Source organism: Pelophylax lessonae (genome assembly GCF_965119305.1).
Source record: "Pelophylax lessonae genome assembly, chromosome: 6".
NCBI classification, from domain to species: domain Eukaryota; kingdom Metazoa; phylum Chordata; class Amphibia; order Anura; family Ranidae; genus Pelophylax; species Pelophylax lessonae.
In genome coordinates, this window is record NC_138773.1 from 129,321,249 (window position 1) to 129,345,772 (window position 24,524).

A 24,524-nucleotide genomic window follows, 5' to 3' on the forward strand; every position below is an offset into this window, starting at 1 on the left:
CCAGCATTTCAAAATTATTGGCCTTTGAAATGCTGTCATTCCGTCTGGTGGAGACGCACAGTTTTAAAAACCTTATGTTGGTGGCTGTCCCACAGTACGTCGTGCCCAGCCGCCACTACTTTTCCAGGCAAGCCATCCCTTCCCTACACAACCAAGTGGGGGAAAAAATCAGGTGTGCACTGCGCAACGCCATCTGTGCCAAGGTCCACCTAACTACCGATACGTGGACCAGTAAGCACGGTCAGGGGCGTTATATCTCCCTAACGGCACACTGGGTAAATGCAGTGGCGGATGGGCCTGAGGCGGATAGCAATTTGGCGCATGTCCTTCCACCACCGAGGATTGCAGGGCGCTTCAGTTTGCCTCCTGTTCCTAACTCCTCCTACTCCGCTTCCTCATCCTCTACCGCCTCCTCATCCGGACAGCGTAACACCTTCACCACCAACTTCAGCACGGCCAGGGGTAAACGACAGCAGGCAGTTTTACAACTTGCCTGTTTGGGGGACAAACCACACACCGCGCAGGAGTTGTGGAGGAGCATGGAACAGCAAACAAATGAGTGGTTGCTGCCAGCGAGCCTCAAGCCCGGCCTGGTGGTGTGCGATAACGGGAGAAATCTCATAGCAGCTCTGGGCCTAGCCGGTTTGACGCACATCCCTTGCCTGGCGCATGTGCTGAATTTGGTGGTGCAGAGGTTCCTTAAAAACTACCCCGATATGTCAGAGCTGCTGCAGAAAGTGCGGGCCGTTTGTGCGCACTTTCGGCGTTCTCACCCTGCTGCTGCTCGCCTGGCAGCGCTGCAGCGTAACTTCGGCCTTCCTGCTCACCGCCTCATATGTGACGTGCCCACAAGGTGGAACTCCACCTTGCACATGCTGGAAAGACTGTGCGAGCAGCAGCAGGCCATAGTGGAGTTTCAGCTGCAGCACGCACGCGTGAGTCGCTCTGCGGAACAGCACCACTTCACCACCAATAACTGGGCCTCCATGCGAGACCTGTGTGCCTTGTTGCGCTGTTTTGAGTACTCCACCAACATGGCCAGTGGCAATGACGCCGTTCTCAGCTTAACTATCCCACTTCTATGCCTCCTTGAAAAAACAATTCGGGCGATGATGGAAGAGGATGTGGCACAGGATGAGGAGGAGGATGAAGAGGTAACATTTCAAAGGCTTTCAGGGCAGTCATTCGCAAGGGGCTCCGAGGGTGGGTTCCTGCACACACAAACGCCAGGGACACAATTGTCCAGCAGGGGCACAGTTCTGGAGGATGAGGAGGATGAGGAGGAGGAGGAGCTGGAGGAGGAGATGGAACCATGTTCACAGCAGGGTGGCACCCAGGCCAGCTCATGGCCATCACTGGTGCGTGGCTGGGGGGATACAGAGGACACGGACGATACACCTCCCACAGAGGACAGCCTTTCGTCGCCTCTGGGCAGCCTGGCACACATGAGCGATTACATGCTGCAGTGTCTCCACAACGACCGCCGAGTTGCCCACATTCTAACTTGTGCTGATTACTGGGTGGCCACGCTGCTGGATCCCCGTTACAAGGACAACGTACCGTCCTTAATTCACTCACTGGAGCGCGATCGCAAGATGCGCGAGTACAAGCGCACGCTGGTAGACGCGATGCTGCTGGCATTCCCATCTGACAGCGGGGCCACAGTGGAAGCACAAGGCAGAGGAGGAGGAGGTCGCCAACTCAACCAGGGCACCGCCAGCACCTCAGAAGGCAGGGTTAGCATGGCCGAAATGTGGAAAAGCTTTGTCAGCACGCCACAACAAACAGCAGCACCAGCAGCTCAGATGGAACGTCTTAGCAGGAGGCAGCATTTTACCAACATGGTGGAGCAGTATGTGTGCACACGCCTACATGTAGTGAATGAGGGGTCTGTCCCCTTCAACTTCTGGGTCTCCAAATTGGGCACATGGCCTGAGCTTGCCCTTTACGCCTTGGAGGTGCTGGCGTGCCCTGCAGCCAGTGTATTATCTGAACGGGTATTTAGCACGGCTGGGGGTGTTATAACAGACAAGCGCAGCCGCCTGTCCAGAGACAATGTGGACAAGCTCACGTTCATTAAAATGAACCAGGCATGGATCCCACGGGACTTTTCCGTACCTTGTGCAGAATAGCAATGGATACCGACCTTACCCAGCCATTGTTCCATTTTTGCTCTTTCTCACTCTTTTGGGGTGTACCCTCATTTAAAATTTGTGAAAAGAAGCAGTGTTGGCTACCTCGTCCTCCTCCTCAGGGCCAGATTAACGTAGGGGCTATTGGAGCTGCAGCTCCATGCAGGCCCCTACCTTTTATATAGGCCCCGGGTTGGCCATATTCACTGTGACCGCTCTTCTGTCACTTGTAAACACAGAAGTCTGGCTTCTATGCTCGCTTCCCCAGGCAGCACCCTCAGAACCTCCCCACACAGCGCGAAGGCCGGACAAGGAGGGACAGTTGCCGATGCATGGATGTGTTTATGGGCTTCAGAGACAGCATCCCATGTTGAATTAGGCATGCATGGCTGCACCCTTCCTCCTCTGGGTGCATGCCAAGGCACGGCCCTTAAGGCCCTTCAAAATCCTCAGCACCAAGACCATGATGCTCTTAATCCGGCCCTGGTCCTCCTCCACCGCCGCTTCCACCTACACCGCCCATAGGTGTGCGCAGCCTATTGCATTAGGGTGTGCACCCCAAAGTTGAAATACACATGCATGTGTTTGCCTACATGTACATGGCCCCGATACATTACTCTCCCTGCTGGCAAAGAGAAATAGAGCAGAGCAGGTGCGAAGGAGATCTTTCCCATCTCCTCACTGGCAAACAGAGCGATAATGCTATGTGCCCTAGGTGATTAGGGTGTGCCCAGGTACACCAGGCACACCCTGTGCGCACGCCTATGACACCGCCACATCCACCACCACCTCAACCTCCCTCCTACTCCTTATGGGCCTCGTCCTTCAGAGATGAAGAACATTGTTTTATTTTTATGTTTTTTTTTTGTTGTTTTAAGTTATTTCCCTATCCACATTTGTTTGCAGAGCACTTGCCATGCTCTTAACTACGTTTTGCTGCCATTTGCAGCACTCTAGCCCTTTCCATTGGTGTTTTAGAGCCATTTTAGTGCCTTAAAGTTCGGGTCCCCATTGACTTCAATGGGGTTCGGTGTCCGGGAAAAGTTCGGTAAAAGTCCGGGACACGGACCCGGACTTTTTTTTAAAGTTCGGCCGAACCCGTCGAACACGGACATCTAGGTGTCCGCTCAACCCTACCGGTTAATGTTTGGTTCTGGATGTTGGTACGCACGTGAACCGCATTCTAAGTCCGGATGTCTCTTCTTGTGAAATGCCGGTTGCGGTCGCTGACACGCAAGTGTCTTTCTTCCGGGATCCGGACCTGTCTATTGCCCCGCCTATCCGTCTCCGTCAGCGCATAAATTGTGGATGTTCACCGCAGGCCACACCCCCTGACAACGTCAGTCTCTGACGAAACGCGTAGGAGGAGCCTGAGACCACGGAGGGGACGCGGCGGCCTTTTTTTCGGCAGGAATCGAGCCTCGAGGACACCCTAATTTACACACGCCATACAAACTACAGCCAAATGTGAGTTTGAGAATTGCGTCCAATAAAGTTGTTTAATGGTACTACACTATGGCACTTGTTTCCCTCTTTACATGTTATAACTATCTGTGAGGAAGTGGACGTGATCAGAGAGTGCGGGATTTGCCAGTGGAGGTTGAAATATGCTGTTTTTGATCTCTGTCATGGGGGTCAAATCATTGTGGTAAGAGGCCAACCTTTACCTTTGGTGGTGGTACTTCCTGCACGGGGATATCGGTGTTTGGAGTTTCCTTAGGAGCACCTTAACTTACTTCTGTATACTGTGTGAATGCCTAATGTACCTCCAGCCACCAAATACTACGTTCTTAGTTGTCAGGTAAACTGATGTGGGCTAATTCTTGGGGCCTTTTATGGCCGACACTTACTTCTTTATCCTGTTAATGCCTAATGTACCTTCAGCCACAGAATACTAGGTTCTTAGCTGTCAGGTAAACCCATTTGGGCTAATTTTTGGGGCCTTTTATGGCCGACACTTACTTCTTTATCCTGTAAATGCCTAATGTACCTTCAGCCACAGAATACTACGTTCTTAGCTGTCAGGTAAACCCATGTTGGCTAATTTTTGGGGCCTTTTATGGCCGACACTTACTTCTTTATCCTGTAAATGCCTAATGTACCTTCAGCCACAGAATACTACTTTCTTAGCTGTCAATTTTTGTCTTTTAGAGCCTTAAAAAGCTGGTTTTAGACAAGATTTTAGACATTTGGCTCCAATGGCCTGAAAAAAATTTTTGGTTAAAATAACTCTATGTTGGTCTTCAAGTGTCTAAAAAGCCTTTTTTAGTCAAAATAACTGCATTTGGTCACCAAAGGTCTGAAATTTTTTTTAGTCAAAATGACTGTATTTTTGTCTTTTAGAGTCTTAAAAAGCCAGTTTTAGACAAGATAACTGCATTTTGCTCTCCAATGGCCTGAAATTTATTTTGGTCAAAATGACTATTTTGGTCTCCAAGTGTCTAAAAATCCTTTTTTAGTCAAAATAACGGCATTTGGTCACCAAAGGTCTGAACATTTTTTTAGTCAAAATGACTGTATTTTTGTCTTTTAGAGCCTTAAAAAGCCGGTTTTAGACAAGATTTGTCTAAAACTGGCCATTTGGGCTCCAATGGCCTGAAAAGAAATTTTTGGTCAAAATTACTCTATTTTTGGTCTCCAAGTGTCTTAAAATCCCTTTTTAGTCAAAATAACTGCATTTGGTCACCAAATGTCAGAAAAAAAATTTAGTCAAAATTACTATATTTTTGTCTTTTAGAGCCTTAAAAAGCCGGTTTTAGACAAGATTTTAGACATTTGGCTCCAATGGCCTGAAAAAAATGTTTTGGTCAAAATGACTCTATTTTGGTCTCCAAGTGTCTAAAAACCTTTTGTTAGTCAAAATAACGGCATTTGGTCACCAAAGGTCTGAAATTTTTTTTAGTCAAAATGACTATATTTTTGTCTTTTAGAGCCTTAAAAAGCCGGTTTTAGACTTTATTTGTCTAAAACCGGCCATTTGGGCTCCAATGACCTGAAAATTTTTTGGTCAAAATTACTCTATTTTGGTCTCCAAGTGTCTAAAAAGCCTTTTTAAATCAGAGTCTGCAGAGTCGGCGAAACATGTTGGACCTGGGTGACCCCACTACTCTAGGATATGGTTCATAATTTTATGTATCACATATTTTCTATATTGACTGTCTTTTGATGCCTTTGCATCAGTGTCTTTTTTAACAATTTTGTACACATGTATTAATAAAATCATTATATTTTAAATTGGTCTTCTATTTATCTATTCATGCCAAGTAACTCCTGCCTACAATGTCCCAGGTTGGGTGTTTCCTCAGAATACACAGTTCCCTGCGGGGCTCATTTAGGGTCTGGTGTATTGGAACACCAATACCACTTGATACACTTTTTTCTCATATGTCCTTAGGGATGTGGCAGGACCTTTCTTGGCTTACTGGCATTTAGGGTCGGCACATAACATTTTCTACTTACTTCTGCATCCTGTGAATGCCTAATGTACCTTTAGCCACAGAATACTACGTTCTTAGCAGTCAGGTAAACCCATGGGAGCTAATTTTTGGGGCCTATACATGCCGACACTTACTTCTGTATACTGTGTGAATGCCTGATGTACCTCTAGCCATCCAATAATACATTCTGTGCTGTCAGTTAAACCCATGTGAGCTACGTTTTGGGGCCTAAACAGGCCAACACTTACTTCTGTATACTGTCAATGCCTGATGTACCTCCAGCCATCAAATACACTACGTTCTTTGGTGTCAGTTAAACCCATGTGAGGTAATTTTTGGGGCCTATACAGGCCGACACTTACTTCTGTATCCTGTGAATGCCTAATGTACTTCCATCCTTTAAATACTACGTTCCTTGCTGTCAGTTAAACCTATGTGAGCTAATTTTTGGGGTCAATAAAGGCCGACACTTACTTCTGTATACTGGAAATGCCTAATGTACCTCCAGCCATCAAATACACTACGTTCTTTGCTGTCAGTTAAACCCATGTGAGCTAATTTTTGGGCCTATACAGGCCGACACTTCTGTATACTGTGAATGCCTAATGTACCTCCAGCCATCAAATACAGTACGTTCTTTGCTGTCAGTTAAACCCATGTGAGCTAATTTTTGGGGCCTATACAGGCTGACACTTACTTCTGTATCCTGTGAATGCCTAATGTACCTTCAGCCACAGAATACTACGTTAGTAGGTGTCAGTTAAACCCATGTGGGCTAATTTTTGGTTTGGGGACTATACAGGCCGACACTTATTTCTGAATCCTGTGAATGCCTAATGTACCTTCAGCCTCCAAATACTACATACTTAGCTGTCAGGTAAACTCATGTGAGCTAATTTTTGGGGCCTATACATGCCGACACTTACTTCTGTATACTGTGTGAATGCCTAATGTACCTCTAAACAAAACGATTCGGGATGCTCATAATTGTCCGTTATGTTCCGCGGAAAGACCTTCTCTTTGCCACAAGTTCTGGTCCTGTCCCTATATCACGACATTCTGGGACCAGGTACTGACCTTCAAGTGACGAAGTGGCACATACCCAAAGACCCTATATTGCTCCTGTTCGGTTACTGGGACAAACGCCTCCAAAAGTGGTCTAGCACCCCTGCCTCGCCACATCGTCTGTGGATCCTGACCTGTTTACTGGTGGCCAGAAGGACAATCCTAACTAATTGGATCTCCACGACTCCCCCCTTAGTTTCCCGGGTCAGATCAGAGCTTTCCACACTTCTTTCCATTGACCGCCTCAACAGGTTTTTTTCAGCCCCATCCTCAGGGAAATCATTTCTACAGAAATGGGACAATTACGTCAAGTACTCCTTCCCCAAATCCGACCCCTCTATGGATCAATATACATTTACGTTACGTACGCAAGGCTCTTACCCAATCTTCCTTTTCACTCTTCCCTCTCCCTTCCTCTTCAAACATCACTGCTGCCCCCTTTAATCTACCTCTGTATTGTGTCTTCCGAGAAGACAGCTATGGAGTTCATCTTTCCGTCTCCTACACTATTCTTTTCTCCTTTCCACTCTTTTCCCCTCCATCCCTACCCTCCCCCCTTCCCTCACTCATACTATCAGACAAACATCCACTCACAAAAAAAACAAACATTTTTTATAAATTTTTTCTCCTCCCCCCCTCCCCCTCTCCTCCCTCAACCAGGGCCTTCAAAACGCTGAACCTTTGTAGTCTAGTCCCCCAAGCTCATATTTTAGGGTGCTAAGTGGAGGAGTTGTTTCCCCTCATCCGAGGTCGTAAATAAGTTCCAGATACCCCATATCGCCTTATATTGTTCGTATTTGTTTTGTGAGGAAAGTACTAAATCCTCCATTTTATTTATATGCTCTAATTTCCGTGCCCATTCAGATACTGAGGGGGGATTTGTCCTCCTCCAGTATTGCGGTATGCATGCTCTTGCAGCATTCATCATATGAGGTAATATCGATCTTTCATATTTCTTCCTTGATAGCCCCGATATCTGCAAGAGGCAAAAGGCTGCATCTCCCTCAATTCTATAATCCGTTATTTTCTGAATTATACCCCCTACTACGACCAGTATTTCTTTATATCTGGGCAATTCCAGAAAATATGGTACAACGTACCCTCTCCCTCCCCACATCTCCAGCACCTATCAGATTCCTGGGGATACCACTTATGTAATTTATCTGGTGTATTATACCATCTGGTTAAGATCTTATAATTTGTTTCCTGAATTTTAGTGCACTTTGTTGGCCCGAATGTTAACCTAGATATTCTCTGTACCTGTGCTATTGTTATATCCCTATTTAAATCTGATTTCCACTTTACCACCCAATTTAATTTTGGTTGTTCTATTGGGGTATTCATCATTTTTATATAGCATAGAGAGGACACGTCCACTACTCTCCCCCTTCTCACATAGCCTCTCAAAGTTTGTCAACAGTTTTACAAATTTCTCCGGCCTTGGGAGCGACTCCAAGAAATGTCATATCTGGAGCGCCTCCCAAAGGGGGAGGCCAAATGGTCCGTTCCTATCTGTTAAATTAGGGATCGAGGGCCAGCTCCTCTGATTCGCAAAAGTTTTTACACTTACTTGTCCGGATTCTCGTAGTTTTTTGAAATACTGTCTATCCAGTCCTGGGGTAAAGTTTGGGTTCCCCAATATAGGATATAGAGGGAAATCTATTGTTGTTAACTTTTGCCTCAGGGATTGCTGATTACCTATCTTTATAGTATTTCCTATCAACGGGTGTGTTTTTAATGTCTTAGGGAGACTCTGATAGCACCATAACAGTCTGTGCCTGTTCTATTTGAACCCAAATTTTCATTTCCGAATGGTGCCACCAATCTATTATTCTATTTAGCTCCAGCAGGGGCACAGTTCTGGAGGATGAGGAGGATGAGGAGGAGGAGGAGCTGGAGGAGGAGATGGAACCATGTTCACAGCAGGGTGGCACCCAGGCCAGCTCATGGCCATCACTGGTGCGTGGCTGGGGGGATACAGAGGACACGGACGATACACCTCCCACAGAGGACAGCCTTTCGTCGCCTCTGGGCAGCCTGGCACACATGAGCGATTACATGCTGCAGTGTCTCCACAACGACCGCCGAGTTGCCCACATTCTAACTTGTGCTGATTACTGGGTGGCCACGCTGCTGGATCCCCGTTACAAGGACAACGTACCGTCCTTAATTCACTCACTGGAGCGCGATCGCAAGATGCGCGAGTACAAGCGCACGCTGGTAGACGCGATGCTGCTGGCATTCCCATCTGACAGCGGGGCCACAGTGGAAGCACAAGGCAGAGGAGGAGGAGGTCGCCAACTCAACCAGGGCACCGCCAGCACCTCAGAAGGCAGGGTTAGCATGGCCGAAATGTGGAAAAGCTTTGTCAGCACGCCACAACAAACAGCAGCACCAGCAGCTCAGATGGAACGTCTTAGCAGGAGGCAGCATTTTACCAACATGGTGGAGCAGTATGTGTGCACACGCCTACATGTAGTGAATGAGGGGTCTGTCCCCTTCAACTTCTGGGTCTCCAAATTGGGCACATGGCCTGAGCTTGCCCTTTACGCCTTGGAGGTGCTGGCGTGCCCTGCAGCCAGTGTATTATCTGAACGGGTATTTAGCACGGCTGGGGGTGTTATAACAGACAAGCGCAGCCGCCTGTCCAGAGACAATGTGGACAAGCTCACGTTCATTAAAATGAACCAGGCATGGATCCCACGGGACTTTTCCGTACCTTGTGCAGAATAGCAATGGATACCGACCTTACCCAGCCATTGTTCCATTTTTGCTCTTTCTCACTCTTTTGGGGTGTACCCTCATTTAAAATTTGTGAAAAGAAGCAGTGTTGGCTACCTCGTCCTCCTCCTCAGGGCCAGATTAACGTAGGGGCTATTGGAGCTGCAGCTCCATGCAGGCCCCTACCTTTTATATAGGCCCCGGGTTGGCCATATTCACTGTGACCGCTCTTCTGTCACTTGTAAACACAGAAGTCTGGCTTCTATGCTCGCTTCCCCAGGCAGCACCCTCAGAACCTCCCCACACAGCGCGAAGGCCGGACAAGGAGGGACAGTTGCCGATGCATGGATGTGTTTATGGGCTTCAGAGACAGCATCCCATGTTGAATTAGGCATGCATGGCTGCACCCTTCCTCCTCTGGGTGCATGCCAAGGCACGGCCCTTAAGGCCCTTCAAAATCCTCAGCACCAAGACCATGATGCTCTTAATCCGGCCCTGGTCCTCCTCCACCGCCGCTTCCACCTACACCGCCCATAGGTGTGCGCAGCCTATTGCATTAGGGTGTGCACCCCAAAGTTGAAATACACATGCATGTGTTTGCCTACATGTACATGGCCCCGATACATTACTCTCCCTGCTGGCAAAGAGAAATAGAGCAGAGCAGGTGCGAAGGAGATCTTTCCCATCTCCTCACTGGCAAACAGAGCGATAATGCTATGTGCCCTAGGTGATTAGGGTGTGCCCAGGTACACCAGGCACACCCTGTGCGCACGCCTATGACACCGCCACATCCACCACCACCTCAACCTCCCTCCTACTCCTTATGGGCCTCGTCCTTCAGAGATGAAGAACATTGTTTTATTTTTATGTTTTTTTTTTGTTGTTTTAAGTTATTTCCCTATCCACATTTGTTTGCAGAGCACTTGCCATGCTCTTAACTACGTTTTGCTGCCATTTGCAGCACTCTAGCCCTTTCCATTGGTGTTTTAGAGCCATTTTAGTGCCTTAAAGTTCGGGTCCCCATTGACTTCAATGGGGTTCGGTGTCCGGGAAAAGTTCGGTAAAAGTCCGGGACACGGACCCGGACTTTTTTTTAAAGTTCGGCCGAACCCGTCGAACACGGACATCTAGGTGTCCGCTCAACCCTACCGGTTAATGTTTGGTTCTGGATGTTGGTACGCACGTGAACCGCATTCTAAGTCCGGATGTCTCTTCTTGTGAAATGCCGGTTGCGGTCGCTGACACGCAAGTGTCTTTCTTCCGGGATCCGGACCTGTCTATTGCCCCGCCTATCCGTCTCCGTCAGCGCATAAATTGTGGATGTTCACCGCAGGCCACACCCCCTGACAACGTCAGTCTCTGACGAAACGCGTAGGAGGAGCCTGAGACCACGGAGGGGACGCGGCGGCCTTTTTTTCGGCAGGAATCGAGCCTCGAGGACACCCTAATTTACACACGCCATACAAACTACAGCCAAATGTGAGTTTGAGAATTGCGTCCAATAAAGTTGTTTAATGGTACTACACTATGGCACTTGTTTCCCTCTTTACATGTTATAACTATCTGTGAGGAAGTGGACGTGATCAGAGAGTGCGGGATTTGCCAGTGGAGGTTGAAATATGCTGTTTTTGATCTCTGTCATGGGGGTCAAATCATTGTGGTAAGAGGCCAACCTTTACCTTTGGTGGTGGTACTTCCTGCACGGGGATATCGGTGTTTGGAGTTTCCTTAGGAGCACCTTAACTTACTTCTGTATACTGTGTGAATGCCTAATGTACCTCCAGCCACCAAATACTACGTTCTTAGTTGTCAGGTAAACTGATGTGGGCTAATTCTTGGGGCCTTTTATGGCCGACACTTACTTCTTTATCCTGTTAATGCCTAATGTACCTTCAGCCACAGAATACTAGGTTCTTAGCTGTCAGGTAAACCCATTTGGGCTAATTTTTGGGGCCTTTTATGGCCGACACTTACTTCTTTATCCTGTAAATGCCTAATGTACCTTCAGCCACAGAATACTACGTTCTTAGCTGTCAGGTAAACCCATGTTGGCTAATTTTTGGGGCCTTTTATGGCCGACACTTACTTCTTTATCCTGTAAATGCCTAATGTACCTTCAGCCACAGAATACTACTTTCTTAGCTGTCAATTTTTGTCTTTTAGAGCCTTAAAAAGCTGGTTTTAGACAAGATTTTAGACATTTGGCTCCAATGGCCTGAAAAAAATTTTTGGTTAAAATAACTCTATGTTGGTCTTCAAGTGTCTAAAAAGCCTTTTTTAGTCAAAATAACTGCATTTGGTCACCAAAGGTCTGAAATTTTTTTTAGTCAAAATGACTGTATTTTTGTCTTTTAGAGTCTTAAAAAGCCAGTTTTAGACAAGATAACTGCATTTTGCTCTCCAATGGCCTGAAATTTATTTTGGTCAAAATGACTATTTTGGTCTCCAAGTGTCTAAAAATCCTTTTTTAGTCAAAATAACGGCATTTGGTCACCAAAGGTCTGAACATTTTTTTAGTCAAAATGACTGTATTTTTGTCTTTTAGAGCCTTAAAAAGCCGGTTTTAGACAAGATTTGTCTAAAACTGGCCATTTGGGCTCCAATGGCCTGAAAAGAAATTTTTGGTCAAAATTACTCTATTTTTGGTCTCCAAGTGTCTTAAAATCCCTTTTTAGTCAAAATAACTGCATTTGGTCACCAAATGTCAGAAAAAAAATTTAGTCAAAATTACTATATTTTTGTCTTTTAGAGCCTTAAAAAGCCGGTTTTAGACAAGATTTTAGACATTTGGCTCCAATGGCCTGAAAAAAATGTTTTGGTCAAAATGACTCTATTTTGGTCTCCAAGTGTCTAAAAACCTTTTGTTAGTCAAAATAACGGCATTTGGTCACCAAAGGTCTGAAATTTTTTTTAGTCAAAATGACTATATTTTTGTCTTTTAGAGCCTTAAAAAGCCGGTTTTAGACTTTATTTGTCTAAAACCGGCCATTTGGGCTCCAATGACCTGAAAATTTTTTGGTCAAAATTACTCTATTTTGGTCTCCAAGTGTCTAAAAAGCCTTTTTAAATCAGAGTCTGCAGAGTCGGCGAAACATGTTGGACCTGGGTGACCCCACTACTCTAGGATATGGTTCATAATTTTATGTATCACATATTTTCTATATTGACTGTCTTTTGATGCCTTTGCATCAGTGTCTTTTTTAACAATTTTGTACACATGTATTAATAAAATCATTATATTTTAAATTGGTCTTCTATTTATCTATTCATGCCAAGTAACTCCTGCCTACAATGTCCCAGGTTGGGTGTTTCCTCAGAATACACAGTTCCCTGCGGGGCTCATTTAGGGTCTGGTGTATTGGAACACCAATACCACTTGATACACTTTTTTCTCATATGTCCTTAGGGATGTGGCAGGACCTTTCTTGGCTTACTGGCATTTAGGGTCGGCACATAACATTTTCTACTTACTTCTGCATCCTGTGAATGCCTAATGTACCTTTAGCCACAGAATACTACGTTCTTAGCAGTCAGGTAAACCCATGGGAGCTAATTTTTGGGGCCTATACATGCCGACACTTACTTCTGTATACTGTGTGAATGCCTGATGTACCTCTAGCCATCCAATAATACATTCTGTGCTGTCAGTTAAACCCATGTGAGCTACGTTTTGGGGCCTAAACAGGCCAACACTTACTTCTGTATACTGTCAATGCCTGATGTACCTCCAGCCATCAAATACACTACGTTCTTTGGTGTCAGTTAAACCCATGTGAGGTAATTTTTGGGGCCTATACAGGCCGACACTTACTTCTGTATCCTGTGAATGCCTAATGTACTTCCATCCTTTAAATACTACGTTCCTTGCTGTCAGTTAAACCTATGTGAGCTAATTTTTGGGGTCAATAAAGGCCGACACTTACTTCTGTATACTGGAAATGCCTAATGTACCTCCAGCCATCAAATACACTACGTTCTTTGCTGTCAGTTAAACCCATGTGAGCTAATTTTTGGGCCTATACAGGCCGACACTTCTGTATACTGTGAATGCCTAATGTACCTCCAGCCATCAAATACAGTACGTTCTTTGCTGTCAGTTAAACCCATGTGAGCTAATTTTTGGGGCCTATACAGGCTGACACTTACTTCTGTATCCTGTGAATGCCTAATGTACCTTCAGCCACAGAATACTACGTTAGTAGGTGTCAGTTAAACCCATGTGGGCTAATTTTTGGTTTGGGGACTATACAGGCCGACACTTATTTCTGAATCCTGTGAATGCCTAATGTACCTTCAGCCTCCAAATACTACATACTTAGCTGTCAGGTAAACTCATGTGAGCTAATTTTTGGGGCCTATACATGCCGACACTTACTTCTGTATACTGTGTGAATGCCTAATGTACCTCTAAACAAAACGATTCGGGATGCTCATAATTGTCCGTTATGTTCCGCGGAAAGACCTTCTCTTTGCCACAAGTTCTGGTCCTGTCCCTATATCACGACATTCTGGGACCAGGTACTGACCTTCAAGTGACGAAGTGGCACATACCCAAAGACCCTATATTGCTCCTGTTCGGTTACTGGGACAAACGCCTCCAAAAGTGGTCTAGCACCCCTGCCTCGCCACATCGTCTGTGGATCCTGACCTGTTTACTGGTGGCCAGAAGGACAATCCTAACTAATTGGATCTCCACGACTCCCCCCTTAGTTTCCCGGGTCAGATCAGAGCTTTCCACACTTCTTTCCATTGACCGCCTCAACAGGTTTTTTTCAGCCCCATCCTCAGGGAAATCATTTCTACAGAAATGGGACAATTACGTCAAGTACTCCTTCCCCAAATCCGACCCCTCTATGGATCAATATACATTTACGTTACGTACGCAAGGCTCTTACCCAATCTTCCTTTTCACTCTTCCCTCTCCCTTCCTCTTCAAACATCACTGCTGCCCCCTTTAATCTACCTCTGTATTGTGTCTTCCGAGAAGACAGCTATGGAGTTCATCTTTCCGTCTCCTACACTATTCTTTTCTCCTTTCCACTCTTTTCCCCTCCATCCCTACCCTCCCCCCTTCCCTCACTCATACTATCAGACAAACATCCACTCACAAAAAAAACAAACATTTTTTATAAATTTTTTCTCCTCCCCCCCTCCCCCTCTCCTCCCTCAACCAGGGCCTTCAAAACGCTGAACCTTTGTAGTCTAGTCCCCCAAGCTCATATTTTAGGGTGCTAAGTGGAGGAGTTGTTTCCCCTCATCCGAGGTCGTAAATAAGTTCCAGATACCCCATATCGCCTTATATTGTTCGTATTTGTTTTGTGAGGAAAGTACTAAATCCTCCATTTTATTTATATGCTCTAATTTCCGTGCCCATTCAGATACTGAGGGGGGATTTGTCCTCCTCCAGTATTGCGGTATGCATGCTCTTGCAGCATTCATCATATGAGGTAATATCGATCTTTCATATTTCTTCCTTGATAGCCCCGATATCTGCAAGAGGCAAAAGGCTGCATCTCCCTCAATTCTATAATCCGTTATTTTCTGAATTATACCCCCTACTACGACCAGTATTTCTTTATATCTGGGCAATTCCAGAAAATATGGTACAACGTACCCTCTCCCTCCCCACATCTCCAGCACCTATCAGATTCCTGGGGATACCACTTATGTAATTTATCTGGTGTATTATACCATCTGGTTAAGATCTTATAATTTGTTTCCTGAATTTTAGTGCACTTTGTTGGCCCGAATGTTAACCTAGATATTCTCTGTACCTGTGCTATTGTTATATCCCTATTTAAATCTGATTTCCACTTTACCACCCAATTTAATTTTGGTTGTTCTATTGGGGTATTCATCATTTTTATATAGCATAGAGAGGACACGTCCACTACTCTCCCCCTTCTCACATAGCCTCTCAAAGTTTGTCAACAGTTTTACAAATTTCTCCGGCCTTGGGAGCGACTCCAAGAAATGTCATATCTGGAGCGCCTCCCAAAGGGGGAGGCCAAATGGTCCGTTCCTATCTGTTAAATTAGGGATCGAGGGCCAGCTCCTCTGATTCGCAAAAGTTTTTACACTTACTTGTCCGGATTCTCGTAGTTTTTTGAAATACTGTCTATCCAGTCCTGGGGTAAAGTTTGGGTTCCCCAATATAGGATATAGAGGGAAATCTATTGTTGTTAACTTTTGCCTCAGGGATTGCTGATTACCTATCTTTATAGTATTTCCTATCAACGGGTGTGTTTTTAATGTCTTAGGGAGACTCTGATAGCACCATAACAGTCTGTGCCTGTTCTATTTGAACCCAAATTTTCATTTCCGAATGGTGCCACCAATCTATTATTCTATTTAGCTGTATGGCATGATAGTATCTACGTAGATCTGGGATCGCAAGTCCTCCCATATGCTTAGGCAAAGTTAAGCTATTACGAGCTATGCGTGGCTTCTTCTTGGCCCAGATATATCTAGTAAACATTCCATGTATGGTTTTAAAGAAGCTATTCGATATTTTGATAGGCAGAGCTCGCATCAAATATAAAAATTTTGGTAAGATGTTCGTTTTTATTAGGTTCCCCCTCCCAAACCAAGACTGGAGTCCCCCCTCCCATTGGTCAAGAAGTCTCCTTGTCTCCTTGACCAGAGGGAGCAAATTCAGGTCGACTAACCTTGACAGGTCTGCTGATATATATGTCCCTAAATATTTCACTGCCTCTTTCACCCAGATAAAGCCAAAGTTACTTTTTAGTCTCTTCATTTTTACTTCCGAGACCCCTATTCCCAGCGCTTCCGATTTCCCATAATTTATTTTGAGATTCGACATGTCCCCATCAGTGTTCCCTTTAAGGTGCGCGCGTGCGCGGTCGCGCAGTGGAAATTACGTCCCGCGCAAGCACCTAGTTAGACGGCGCAGCCGCAGACGGAGCGGCCAGGGAGCAGAGCGTGCACCCCGAGAGCACGCCCATCGTGTGACAATAGCGAATGAAAATTCGCTATTGTCATACGGATCCTCCTCCTGGCCAATCAGGGAGCGGGTCCTCCCGCTTCCTGATTGGCCGAAAGGCCAACTTCATGCCATTGGCCGAGGAGGAGGCGCCGGGACTCGGGAGGATGGAGACGCGGGAAGCTGGAAGCCGGGGACTGAAGACAGAGTGCCGTGACCGTCCGTGAGGTAAGTGCACGGGGTCGCGGGGGGGCATTGCTGTGGCACTCTGCAGTTTATTGGGGGCATTGCTGTGGCACTCTGCATTTTATTGGGGGCATTGCTGTGGCACTCTGCATTTTATTGGGGGCATTGCTGTGGCACTCTGCATTTTATTGGGGGCATTGCTGTGGCACTCTGCATTTTATTGGGGGCATTGCTGTGGCACTCTGCATTTTATTGGGGGCATTGCTGTGGCACTCTGCATTTTATTGGGGGCATTGCTGTGGCACTCTGCATTTTATTGGGGGCATTGCTGTGGCACTCTGCATTTTATTGGGGGCATTGCTGTGGCACTCTGCATTTTATTGGGGGCAATGCTGTGGCACTCTGCATTTTATTGGGGGCAATGCTGTGGCACTCTGCATTTTATTGGGGGCAATGCTGTGGCACTCTGCATTTTATTGGGGGCAATGCTGTGGCACTCTGCAGTTTATTGGGGGCAATGCTGTGGCACTCTGCAGTTTATTGGGGGCAATGCTGTGGCACTCTGCAGTTTATTGGGGGCAATGCTGTGGCACTCTGCAGTTTATTGGGGGCAATGCTGTGGCACTCTGCAGTTTATTGGGGGCATTGCTGTGGCACTCTGCAATTTATTGGGGGCATTGCTGTGGCACTCTGCAATTTATTGGGGGCAATGCTGTGGCACTCTGCAATTTATTGGGGGCAATGCTGTGGCACTCTGCAATTTATTGGGGGCATTGCTGTGGCACTCTGCATTTTATTGGGGGCATTGCTGTGGCACTCTGCATTTTATTGGGGGCATTGCTGTGGCACTCTGCATTTTATTGGGGGCAATGCTGTGGCACTCTGCAGTTTATTGGGGGCAATGCTGTGGCACTCTGCAGTTTATTGGGGGCAATGCTGTGGCACTCTGCAGTTTATTGGGGGCAATGCTGTGGCACTCTGCAGTTTATTGGGGGCAATGCTGTGGCACTCTGCAGTTTATTGGGGGCAATGCTGTGGCACTCTGCAGTTTATTGGGGGCAATGCTGTGGCACTCTGCAGTTTATTGGGGGCAATGCTGTGGCACTCTGCAGTTTATTGGGGGCAATGCTGTGGCACTCTGCAGTTTATTGGGGGCAATGCTGTGGCACTCTGCAGTTTATTGGGGGCAATGCTGTGGCACTCTGCAGTTTATTGGGGGCATTGCTGTGGCACTCTGCAGTTTATTGGGGGCAATGCTGTGGCACTCTGCAATGTATTGGGGGCATTGCTGTGGCACTCTGCAATGTATTGGGGGCATTGCTGTGGCACTCTGCAATGTATTGGGGGCATTGCTGTGGCACTCTGCAATGTATTGGGGGCATTGCTGTGGCACTCTGCAGTTTATTGGGGGCATTGCTGTGGCACTCTGCAATGTATTGGGGGCATTGCTGTGGCACTCTGCAATGTATTGGGGGCATTGCTGTGACACTCTGCAATGTATTGGGGGCATTGCTGTGACACTCTGCAATGTATTGGGGGCATTGCTGTGACACTCTGCAATTTATTGGGGGCATTGCTGTGGCACTCTGCAGTTTATTGGGGGCATTGCTGTGGCACTCTGCAGTTTATTGGGGGCATTGCTGTGGCACTCTGCAGTTGATTGGGGCAAGCTGGTCACTCTGCATTGACGTCCCCCCCCCCCCCCCCATTGCTCAATCTAAAGGTTTGCGCTCAGAAATTTTTTTATTTGCTCAGCTCAGTAAAAAATTAGAGGGAACATTGGTCCCCATACTGTTTAAATTCCTTTAGGAGCACAGGTAGTGAGATGTCTGGCTCTGTCAAGGAAAATAACAGATCATCCGCATAGGCTGCGATTTTATATTGCTCTTTGCCCTGGGAAACTCCTCTTATATCCGGATTCATGCGGATTTTACATAAGAAAGGTTCCAGTACTAGAGCGAAGAGCAATGGGGAAAGTGGACATCCTTGTCTTGTGCCGTTCTTTATATAAAAAGGTTCTGAGAGTACCCCATTAGCCTTCACCCTCGCTGTCGGATTTGAATAGACTTTGGTGATTCTTTCCCTCATTACTTCTCCTACTCCTATATATCTGAGCACTGACTGCATAAAGGCCCACTCAACTCTATCGAAAGCCTTTTCTGCGTCGGTGCTCAGTATAACACAGGGGGTCCTTGCTTTATTAACTATGTGGATTAAATTGAGGACTCTCGTAGTATTGTCTTTCGCTTCTCTTGCCATCATGAATCCTACTTGATCTAAATGAATTACCCTCGAAAGGATCCTCGACATTCTAGTAGCTAATATTTTCGTGAAGATTTTTAAATCTGTATTTAACAGGGAGATAGGCCTATAACTTCCGCAATTTGCTGGGTCCTTACCCTCCTTAAGAATCAGCGTCAAGTAGTCTGCCAAAGTATCTCTGGCAAACATCCCCTCTGGACCTCTCTCATTAAATAGTCTTTCCATGTATGGTCCCAAAATTGGGGACAATACATGGAAGTACTGTGGTGTTAATCCATCCGGTCCTGGTGCTTTGCCTATCTTCATGTTTTTTATAGTCTATTGTATTTCCTCTAACGAGATTTGTTTTTCCAGATCCTCTCGTTCTTCTTCCGATAGTTTAGGGAGACCTGTTTGTATCAAATACTCATCCATCTCTTTCTGTGTTTTCCCTGTCTCCGGTAAATTATACAACAGAGAATAAAAATTCCTAAACTCATCAGAAATTTGTTTCGGTATCAGCTTCTTACTAACCTCTGATGTTACAATCTGTGGGATATAAGATCTTAATTTTTGGTTCTGAATAGATCTTGCTAAGGTCTTTCCACATTTGTTTCCTGATTCATAGGATACCTTTCTCGATATTTGTATTGCAGCCTTAGCTCTATATTGGAGTAGATCTGATATTTGTTTTCTTACGATAACTAGTTCCTCTAGTGTCTTATTTACCTTTTTCTGTTTATGCTCTATTTCTAATATTTTAAGTTTCTCTAATAATGTTGTTAATTGTTTATTTCTTTCTTTCTTTATTCTTGCTCCATGCTTAATCAGAACTCCTCTTATCACTGATTCATGGGCTTCCCACAATATTCCTATAGAGCATCCTGGCTGATCGTTAACATCGAAATAGTCCCTAAGCTTCTTCTGTACCTCCACCCTCACCTCTTCTATCTGCAAAAGACTCTCGTTTAATTTCCAAGATCTCTGTTTTATTGAATTAATTGTTGTGACACTATAAATCTTTGAGATCATTGCGTGATCTGACCATGTTATGTTGTCTATATCAGTGCATTTAACCGCTTGGAGATGAGTGTGGGGGACCAGAAAGAAATCTATTCTCGAATAACTCCCATGTGGACTTGAATAAAATGTAAATTCCCTTTCCGTCGGGTGTTGAATACGCCATACATCTATCATTTGTTCCTTGTATAGAGTCCTCAGCATCCGTCTGCAAGCCATTGCAGAAATGGTCGATTTAGACCTAGAGGTATCGACCGTTGGAGACAGAGGCATATTAAAATAGCCTCCTAGCAATAATTGCCCTTGTGTAAATTTTCTAAGCGTGTTTAGTGTTTTAGCTACAAACCTATCCTGATGTTTATTAGGAGCGTATAAAGTGGCCAAGGTTAACTGGGTTTCCCCTATCTTTCCCTTTAAGAACAAGAATCTGCCATTATCATCGCTTAGCTTCTCCTCCAACAGCCATGGAGTTTTCCTATCTATTAGTATCGATACCCCTCGAGATTATGTTTGCATATTAGTCGCGTGGTGTATATATATGGGAATGCATTATTTTTCAAGTACGGGAGTTTATCTGACTTAAAATGAGTCTCCTGGATAAATGCTATATTTGCCTTTACCCGTTTGAGCTCTGACAGAAGTATCCGCCTTTTTTCCGGTACATTCAAGCCCTTCACATTAAGGGAGACAATCTTGATATCCTCCATTAACTACTCTCAGGGACCTAAGAGGCAGGGGGGAAGCGAACAGAGGAGGAAAAGGACGAGAGGGAGAAAAAAAAAAACACACACAAAAAACCCCAAAGAAAACAAACAAGAGCAAACTCACTCTTTATTACACACTCACACTTACCAAACCCCTCTTTCACTCGCCTGTGTCCCAATCCCAGTTGGGACGAGTAAAACTCTGTCCCAATAGGGTTCCCAGGTCGGATTTAAATCCTTCCAACACACGGCATCTTACTGCCACTAGTGTGTTCTTAATTTTTTGGGGGTAAAATACCCAAAGCGGTCTCCCAAGCTCCTGCTCCTCCCTCCCCTCTCCCTTTCCACCTACATCCATCTTGCCATTATTTCTCCCCTCTCCCCCCTCCCCTCTCCCCCCCTCAATGCCCCATACCCTCCTCCCCCTCCCCGGGGGCCCCTTCTTTCATTCTCCTATTCCAAAACCTCCCCTCTGTCTCCCTTCCAAGCATCTAATTTCAATAGAGTTTTAAACCCCCAGTATTCCAGAGCCTTGCTTTCTTAGCTTAATCTCTAATTATAAGTCAACCGCTCATCTTAAGTCTCTTATTTTAATCCCAACATGAGGGTTTACACAACTTTGACATAAGTCTGGGGAGAAACGAAGAAAGAGGGGGAAAAGAGAGAAAAAAAGAGAAAAAAAATTCTATATCAACCCCCCCCCCCCCATGTTTGTGCTGTGAGTAAAATATCACCCAGTTTTCTAAAAAAAAATAAATCCAACTAATTCTAAGTCAACCATCGACCCCCCCCCCCTCTTATTTGTGCTATGAGTGAAATACCACCCAATTTTTCCAAACAAACAAAAAAAATTTCCCCTTTTTTCTCCCCCCTCCCCCCCCCTTCCCTCCTCCCTAAGAGACATGTTTATTGGTGAGGGTTTTTCCTACCAAGGGATGCTCTGGCCTTCCCAGCTCAGTGCGAATCCCATGAATTTTATTCCTTCCCATTATTAAACCAGTTCACTAAAGGGGAAGAGGTGGAGAAGAACACAGGGAGAGGAGGAAAAAGAAGGAGAAGAGAGAAACGAAAAAGGGGAGAAACCTTTTTTAAGGCAAATCATCCTATAGACATCATACATTTCTTTACCCTTCCCTTCCCTCCCTCTTCCCCCTTCCTTCCCACTATTTAACCAGAGTCCTCCAGTCTCATACTCGATACAAGCACCTACACCCTACAAACAATAGTAATTGGGGCCTAGTGTGCTTCTGTACGTGTGAAAAACATACACTTTTTTTTGATCATATTTCCTATTCCGCTATTCAATAAAAACCTTTGGGGCTCAATTAAACTGCGGAATAGTCTGTGTCTGTACGTGTGAGATCCACCTTTCCAAGTTTTTGGGGTTCATCTCATACTTCTGAAGCTTTGAGGGTGCTGCCTGTTCTATACTCCTCCTCCTCCTACTTATCCATCCTTTTAGGTGTACAAACAATAGTAATTGGGGCCTAGTGTGCTTCTGTACGTGTGAAAAACATACACTTTTTTTGATCATATTTCCTATTCCGCTATTCAATAAAAACCTTTGGGGCTCAATTAAATTGCGGAATAGTCTGTGTCGGTACGTGTGAGATCCACCTTTCCAAGTTTTTGGGGTTCATCTCATACTTCTGAAGCTTTGAGGGTGCTGCCTGTTCTATACTCCTCCTCCTCCTCTTCCTCATCCATCCTTTTAGGTGTACAAACAATAGTAATTGGGGCCTAGTGTGCTTCTGTACGTGTGAAAAACATACACTTTTTTTTGATCATATTTCCTATTCCGCTATTCAATAAAAACCTTTGGGGCTCAATTAAATTGCGGAATAGTCTGTGTCGGTACGTGTGAGATCCACCTTTCCAAGTTTTTGGGGTTCATCTCATACTTCTGAAGCTTTGAGGGTGCTGCCTGTTCTATACTCCTCCTCCTCCTCCTCATCCATCCTTTTAGGTGTACAAACAATAGTAATTGGGGCCTAGTGTGCTTCTGTACGTGTGAAAAACATACACTTTTTTTGATCATATTTCCTATTCCGCTATTCAATAAAAACCTTTGGGGCTCAATTAAATTGCGGAATAGTCTGTGTCGGTACGTGTGAGATCCACCTTTGCAAGTTTTTGGGGTTCATCTCATACTTCTGAAGCTTTGAGGGTGCTGCCTGTTCTATACTCCTCCTCCTCCTCCTCCTCCTCCTCCTCCTCATCCATCCTTTTAGTTGTACAAACAATAGTAATTGGGGCCTAGTGTGCTTCTGTACGTGTGAAAAACATACACTTTTTTTTGATCATATTTCCTATTCCGCTATTCAATAAAAACCTTTGGGGCTCAATTAAATTGCGGAATAGTCTGTGTCGGTACGTGTGAGATCCACCTTTCCAAGTTTTTGGGGTTCATCTCATACTTCTGAAGCTTTGAGGGTGCTGCCTGTTCTATACTCCTCCTCCTCCTCTTCCTCATCCATCCTTTTAGGTGTACAAACAATAGTAATTGGGGCCTAGTGTGCTTCTGTACGTGTGAAAAACATACACTTTTTTTTATCATATTTCCTATTCCGCTATTCAATAAAAACCTTTGGGGCTCAATTAAATTGCGGAATAGTCTGTGTCGGTACGTGTGAGATCCACCTTTCCAAGTTTTTGGGGTTCATCTCATACTTCTGAAGCTTTGAGGGTGCTGCCTGTTCTATACTCCTCCTCCTCCTCTTCCTCATCCATCCTTTTAGGTGTACAAACAATAGTAATTGGGGCCTAGTGTGCTTCTGTACGTGTGAAAAACATACACTTTTTTTTGATCATATTTCCTATTCCGCTATTCAATAAAAACCTTTGGGGCTCAATTAAATTGCGGAATAGTCTGTGTCTGTACGTGTGAGATCCACCTTTCCAAGTTTTTGGGGTTCATCTCATACTTCTGAAGCTTTGAGGGTGCTGCCTGTTCTATACTCCTCCTCCTCCTCCTCCTCATCCATCCTTTTAGGTGTACAAACAATAGTAATTGGGGCCTAGTGTGCTTCTGTACGTGTGAAAAACATACACTTTTTTTTTATCATATTTCCTATTCCGCTATTCAATAAAAACCTTTGGGGCTCAATTAAATTGCGGAATAGTCTGTGTCGGTACGTGTGAGATCCACCTTTCCAAGTTTTTGGGGTTCATCTCATACTTCTGAAGCTTTGAGGGTGCTGCTTGTTCTATACTCCTCCTCCTCCTCCTCCTCATCCATCCTTTTAGGTGTACAAACAATAGTAATTGGGGCCTAGTGTGCTTCTGTACGTGTGAAAAACATACACTTTTTTTTGATCATATTTCCTATTCCGCTATTCAATAAAAACCTTTGGGGCTCAATTAAATTGCGGAATAGTCTGTGTCGGTACGTGTGAGATCCACCTTTGCAAGTTTTTGGGGTTCATCTCATACTTCTGAAGCTTTGAGGGTGCTGCCAGTTCTATACTCCTCCTCCTCCTCCTCATCCATCCTTTTAGTTGTACAAACAATAGTAATTGGGGCCTAGTGTGCTTCTGTACGTGTGAAAAACATACACTTTTTTTATCATATTTCCTATTCCGCTATTCAATAAAAACCTTTGGGGCTCAATTAAATTGCGGAATAGTCTGTGTCTGTACGTGTGAGATCCACCTTTCCAAGTTTTTGGGGTTCATCTCATACTTCTGAAGCTTTGAGGGTGCTGCCTGTTCTATACTCCTCCTCCTCCTCCTCATCCATCCTTTTAGGTGTACAAACAATAGTAATTGGGGCCTAGTGTGCTTCTGTACGTGTGAAAAACATACACTTTTTTTTGATCATATTTCCTATTCCGCTATTCAATAAAAACCTTTGGGGCTCAATTAAATTGCGGAATAGTCTGTGTCGGTACGTGTGAGATCCACCTTTCCAAGTTTTTGGGGTTCATCTCATACTTCTGAAGCTTTGAGGGTGCTGCCTGTTCTATACTCCTCCTCCTCCTCTTCCTCATCCATCCTTTTAGGTGTACAAACAATAGTAATTGGGGCCTAGTGTGCTTCTGTACGTGTGAAAAACATACACTTTTTTTTGATCATAT